The following is a 7,133-nucleotide window of genomic DNA, read 5'->3' on the forward strand; positions in this document are numbered from 1 at the left end:
GGAGGCTTCAATGCACCACTCTCCATGGTAGATAGAGCAACTATACAGAGGATCTGTAAGGAAAGAGAGAACTGAACACTGGGATAAATGAATAGGCCTAACAGACATATAGCTCATTACACCCCAAAACACCAGGATATACATTCTTCTTTAAAACACATGGAACATTCTCTAGGATAGATCATATTATGCTGGGACATATGCTGAGTCTTTATAAATTTAGTAAGACTGAAATTGTCAAAGCACTTTATCTGAGCATGATGGAATTAAGCTAGAAATTAATAATCACCAAAGAAACAGAGCTTTCACAACTATATGGAAATTAAACAACATAGTCGTAAATAATCAGTGGGTCAAAGAAGAAATTACTAGAGAAATCAGTAAATATCTGGAGAAGAATGATAATGAGAATATAACATATCAAAACTTACTAAATGCGACAATGACAGTGCTGAGTGGAAAATTACTGCACTAAATGCCTATAATAAAAACAAGAATGAGCAAAACTTGAGGACTTAACTGCTCACCTGGAGAATTTAGAGAAAGAACAGCAAACTAACCCCAAGGCAAATAAAAGAAGAGAAATAACATAAAGTAGAAACAAAAACATTAGAGAACAATAAAACAATAGAAAGAATCAACAAAACAAAAAGTTGGTTATTTGAGAAAATCAATAAGATAATGGACCCCTATCTACACTTAACAAAGAAAAAAAAGAGAGAGAATGCAATAAACAAATCAGAAATATGAGGAAGGTCGTTACCACACCACAGATCCTGAAGAAAATTTAAAAAATTTTAAAAATCATAAAAGAATATTATGAACACCTTATACACTGACAAACTAGTCAACTTAAATGAAATGGAAAAATTTCTAGAAAAACACAAATGACATATACTGACTTGAGAAGAAATAAAAGAACTCAACAAGCCAGTAAAGAGATTAAATCAGTCATCAAAAATCTCCCAACAAAGAAAATCCCAGGACCAGATAACTTCACAGGGGAATTTTATCAAGCATTCTAAAAATAACTAACTCCAATCCAGCTCAAACTCTTTCAAAAAACTGAGGAAAAAGGAATGCTACTTAGCTCATTTTGTGAAGCTAATATCACTTTAACACCAAAACCAGATAAAGACCTGGAAGAAAGGAAAACTACAGACCAAGCTCCCTAATGAACACAGATGCAAAAATTCTTCACAAAACATTAGCAAATCGAATACAATGACATATTAAAAGAATTATATATCATGACCAAGTGGGGCTTATACTAGGGATGCAAGGGTAGTTCAACACAAGAACATCAATCAACATAATAAAGCACATTAACAACTTGAAAGTGAAAAATTACATGACATATAGATTGACATTGAAAAACACTCGAAAAACTCCACCATCCCTTCCTGATAAAAACATTTCTAAAGGTAGGAATTGAAGGAAGTTTTCTCAATGTCATAAAGGGCATATAAGAAAAATCCATAGCCAGCATCATACTTCAAAGTGAGAGACTGAAACCATTCCCCCTAAGATTGGGAATGAGATGAGGATGTCCATTGCCACCACTATTGTTCAACATTGTACTAGAGGTACTAGCTGGAGCAATTAGACAGGAGAAAAAATAAAATGCATCCATATAGGAAGGGAAGAAAAAAGACTTTCATTATTTGCAAATGGCATGACCCTATACTTAGAAAACCCTGAGAAATCTAGGACAAAGCTACTTGAGCTAATAAATAAATTCAGTAAAGTGGTGGGATAGAAGATTAATGACAAAAATCAGTAATATTTTTATACAAAAGCAATGACCTATCTGAGGAGACAATTATGGAAAAAATTCCACTCAAAATAGCAACCAAAAGAATCAGATATTGGGGATGCAAGCCTAGTTCAGTAGTAGAATTTTTGCCTGCCATACGGGAGACCCGGGTTTGATTCCTTGTCCATACACTTCTCAAAAAAACAAACAGCAAAACAAACAAAAACCAACCAACCAACCAAACAAACAAAAATTCAACAATTCAACAATTAGTGCTCCAATAATGGGATACTTGCATGAAAAAATAATAAGATGTGACCCTGCCATACAACACACACAAAAAAGAGAAAAGAATCAGGTATCTAGGAATAAGCCTACCCGAGGATATCAAAGACTTGTAAACAGAAAACTACAAAACATTTCTAGAAGAAATTAAAATTGACCTAAATAGATGGAAAGACATTCCATGCTAAGAAGGTTGAATATCATTAAGATGTCAATTTTACCCAAATTGATCTACATATTTAATGCAATAGCAATCAAAATCTCTCCTCCCCAAAATGCCCTAGAGACCCTGTTTGTTTACTCACACCCCAGGACTGCAGTCCTGGTAATTTTCTCCCTCTCCCCTAACTTGTTCCATGAGCAGGAGTGAACTAATTCACCTCACTCAACCATCTTCCTGGAATGAAGAGTCAGCCAACTGAATAGGAGAAAATATTTGAGAACCATACATGGGGTAAAGGCTTGATATCCTGTATACATAAATAAATTATACAGCTCAACAAGAAAAGAACAAACAACCCAATTACAAAATGGGCAGAGGATATAAATAGATACTTTTCTGAAGAGCAAATACAGATTGCTAAAAAGCATATGAAGAGATGCTCAGTTTTATTAGCTATGATAGAAATGCAAATTAAGACAATGAGCTATCACTTCACACCTGTTAGAATAGCTGCTATTAAACAAACAGAAAACTGCAAATGTTGGAGAGGATATGGAGAAATTGGAATAATTATTCACTGTTGATGGGAATGTATAATTGTGTAGCTGCTGTGGAATACAGCTTGGCAACTCCTCACAAAACTAAATGTTGAAGGGGTGCGAGGGTAGTTCAGTGGTAGAATTCTCACCTGCCATGTGAGAGACATGGGTTCGATTCCCAACCCGTGCACTTCCCAAAAATAAACAAATGAACAAAAAATTTCAGCAAGTGCTGCAATAATCAGATAGTTATATGGTAAAAGAATGAAATGTGACCTCTGCCATACAGCATACAAAAAAAAAAAAAAGGAAAAGTAAATATCGGGTTGTTCTATGACCTGGTAATACCAATACTTGGAATATACCCAGAAAAGCTAAGGGCAGTGACATGAACAGACATTTGCACACTGATGCTCATAGCAGCACTGTTCACAATTGCCTAAAGATGGAAACAATCCAAGTGCCCATCAACAGACGAGTGCATAAATAAAATGTGGTATATACAACGACCGTATATTATGCAGCATAAGACAGACTGAGGTCCAGAAGCATTTGACAACATGGATGAAACTTGAGGACATAATGCCGAGTGAAATAGGTCAAATACAAAAGGACAGACACCATATGATTTCACTACTATGATTCTGGCAAAGGTAATCTCAGAGGTTACACTGTAGAATATAGCAAACCGAGAGGTACACAGAAGTTAGAGATGGAGGAAAGGCTACCCAAAGAGGTTGAATCTAAATGCAAGGGAATGGATAGAAGTGATGGCAACTAATTAGTAGGTTTAAAAGTAACATTACCATATTGAAGGTGAATATGATTGAAAGGGGATATATATATATGTATAGTGCCATGTATCCCACTGATTAAATCTACAGTTATAAACAAGTTCTCGCATGAACTATTTCGATGGTTTGACAGAGGACAAAGAGTCAACAGTAGAAAGATACAGGGGAAAAACTAAAAATCTAGCTATAGCTGAATGGAGTGCTGCAGCTAGAATAGTTAACAGGAAGACATCAACAGTACCACAGCATTACCAGGGCAACTAATTGGAGGAAGGTACAAGTGATAAGGGGTAGTTTTGATTTTATAGTTGGCAACATTGTGTTTGCTAGTTCTCTGTCATTATGGACAAATGAAAATTGCTTAAAATTGAGAGTGCTGCTGATTGTACAACCATGTGAGGACACTGTAGGACATGGTTTGTTTATTTTGGACATTATCTATGATGCCCAATAGATGGAGTGAGCCAAAGAATACATTGGCTGCAAAGCACAATGGTGAATGGTGATAAATTTATATGACAGAATACGGTGTGGCCTCCAGAAAGGAAAGATGTTGAGAGGCCCAAAACGAACTGACTAAACCCTGGGGACAATGTGTTTGTAAAATAAGTGAGAAGCAAAAGAGAAAATATGCTAAGATCTTCCTCAGAAAATGCTTAACAGAAAATTATAAACCCTGCATTTAGTCTGAAGTTGTAAATGCATTTCTACATTCTGAGACACTGAGCTATATGCGTATCAGCTGGTATTTCCCTGGAACTTTGATTGACTCTGTGACACCTAATACCCGGAAATGGAGTGCTGCAGCTCTGAAAGTTAGCATAACTATTTATAGCAGTTAAAGTAACCAAAAAAGAGATCATGACACAATTAGAGTTTAAAACAAAGCCTACCTGGCTGGGTCTAAGGTAAATTAGAATGCAGGGTAAAAGATGATGGTGTGTACTCTAGACCTTCAGCTACTATATGAGTCCAGTGGCAGAGAGGTTTATTATGTCTAGAACCTAAATTTTCTGTAACACATAATCTAAATCACCCTTTCTGGATAGCTCATTTAAACAACCCAAACTCCTGGGGTCCAGAACAGGAATGAGACCTTGTCATTCTGTATAGCTTAATATAATACCAGTATACATCTTACAGTATGGTGGGCTGATAATTAAAAACTATTAGTAGAGTCCCTTGAGGGTCTGAAGCAGGGGAAATATATATATATATATGGAACTATTAAACTCTCCCATCTGAGAAACCCATGTACCCTCTCAAACATTGGGGAATCCAAAGAAAATAAGTTGAGCCCTGGATTTTGAGGCATGCCCTTATGAAACTTATTTCTGTAGGGGAGAAGCCAAGACTACCCACAATGAGTCATAACAGTTGCCACCAGGAAGCCTCCTTGTGGCTCAGATGTGGCCTCCCTCTCTCTAAGCCCAACTCTGCAAGGAAAATTGTTGCCCACCCCCTTGCATGGAACATGACATTCAGGTGTGAAAATCTCCCTGACTACATGGAGCATGACTCCTGGGAATGAGTCCGGCTCTAGCATTGTGGGATCAACAACGCCTTCCTAACCAAAAGGGGAAAAAGAAGTGTAACAAAATAAGACATCAGTGACCAAGAGAGATCAAGTGGAGTCAAGAGGCTATTCTGGAGGCTACTCTTATGCAAGCTTCAGTTAGATAGTGCTAATTGCCATGTTCTGCTAAACCCCCAATCAGCATCACTTGTGTTGACTCTCAAGAACACCTAGGGCTCAAACTGCACTAGGTTTGCCTTCCTGGAATATATAATTCCCAGAGAGTTCCTAGGTCAGATAAATCCTGAAACCCAGCCTTTCCAAGATTATAAATTAATTACTTCCTCTTATCCTAGTGTTGATACCCCTTCTAAACCTAAAACAGTCAGAAGAGGCATTGTCCAAAGATTCCCATAGATTGGGAGGAAGATTGAAGGAGGAGGAGGTATTACAGAGAAAAATGGGATTTAAAAAACAAGTATACCTGCTGAATCACTATATTATTATTCTTTCTAGCCTCCAGTGTTTTGGAGCAGCTAGAAGGAAAAATCTGAGATGATGGACTTGTAGCCCATGACAAACTCTGGGATCTGTATTGTAACTACTTATTGAAGTGTGCTTTAAAAATTATTGCTTTTTTCTTTCTTTGCTTCGTATATATGTTAAATTTTACAATGAAAAAGTTAAAAAAAATTAAGTGAAATGTTGGTACCTGCTGCAACATGAATGAATCTGGAAGGCGTCATCATGACTGAAATAAGCCACACACCAAAGGACAAATATGGCATGATCTCACTGATACAAAATAACTAGAATAAGCAAATTCATAAATACAGAATACACAATAGTGGTTATAAGGGTGAGGGGACGGGGAATGGAGGTTATGGCTGAGTTATGAGTTTGAGTTTAAGATCATAAAAATACTCTGGAAATAGTGATGAAAGTTACACGGTATTGTCAAAGTACTTCATGTGAAAGAATCCTCCATTTGACATGGATAAAATTATATTTAGGTTGCATATATTTAACTACAATTGTAAAAAAGTGAAATAAATAGTTAAGTATTGCAAAATGATCTTCCGCCTCCATGTACAGCAGTTGTCAATACCACAACATATCATGGGTTCCTCCAGTTGCATAAAATAGAACACAAAGAACACTTGGCAGGCCTGGGCAACAAAACTGCATTGTGCAAGAACCAACTGTATCCTTGCTCTCTGAAAAGGATTTGATAAGTTAATTTGACTTTTCTCTTCCTTAAGTGTGTGGCTGCCAGTCCTCCCCCGTCTTCAAAGCCATGTCTGTCTCATGTGAGCAGTGGCACAATGCACTCAACATCTCACTGATACCACTTTTCCTTCTAGGAAAAAGTTTAAGAGATGTGGAGAAATGTTTCACTGGCTGGAGAGGCGTTTCACAGGGTGACAGGGAGGTAAAAGAGGGATGTTTAGGGTCCATTGTGACAGCACTGAGGGTGGGACCCCATCACCAGCAGTGCCCAGGTGACTCCTCATAAATTGTCATAGCAGGTGCATGAATGTGCGAGAGAGAAACAAAGACTCGGAGAAGGACAGAGAGGCAGGGGACAGGAGAGAGAGAGAGAGAGAGTTGGGGACCCAGGCACTCTGTTGGGTTCCAACCCTGCACCCACTGCTTACACATTCCAATCAAAGACTAACCTCCCCATGTGGGTGCTCTGCAGGTCACAGCAGGTCAGGTGGCATGTAGCACCTGCTAAGGGCACCCGGGTCAACTAGTCCTGAGGCTCCCAAACTCCCCACCTGCCTCACACCTAGCACACACAGGGCTTCTTACAACTGAATCACTAAAACGGAAATTTCTGGTCCCTATTATAAATGAAGAAATCTTAATGCGTGCCATGAAGAATTCAAGACAATCATACAAAAAAAAAAAAATACAGGGAAGCAAGCAAAATCTTGAATTACATTTCCATACTGGTGTCTATTTAAGGGAGGTTAAGTGTCAAAGAGATACTAAGGACCCAGTGGCACCAACTGAGACTTTGTCACTGACTTAGGCAACAAAAAGGAATGCATTTCTCTCCAGGCCCCTCCTTGTC

At 37.9% G+C, this 7,133-nt stretch overlaps 1 protein-coding gene across 1 annotated transcript in view; it reads right to left on the reverse strand.

The window, feature by feature from the left end:
• LOC143690422 (patatin-like phospholipase domain-containing protein 5) overlaps positions 1–7,133 on the reverse strand; it is a 187,616-nt gene that overhangs the window by 39,974 nt on the left and 140,509 nt on the right. The gene's annotated exons all lie outside the window — the stretch shown is intronic.

This window comes from Tamandua tetradactyla, chromosome 7 (genome assembly GCF_023851605.1).
Source record: "Tamandua tetradactyla isolate mTamTet1 chromosome 7, mTamTet1.pri, whole genome shotgun sequence".
Lineage (NCBI taxonomy): Eukaryota > Metazoa > Chordata > Mammalia > Pilosa > Myrmecophagidae > Tamandua > Tamandua tetradactyla.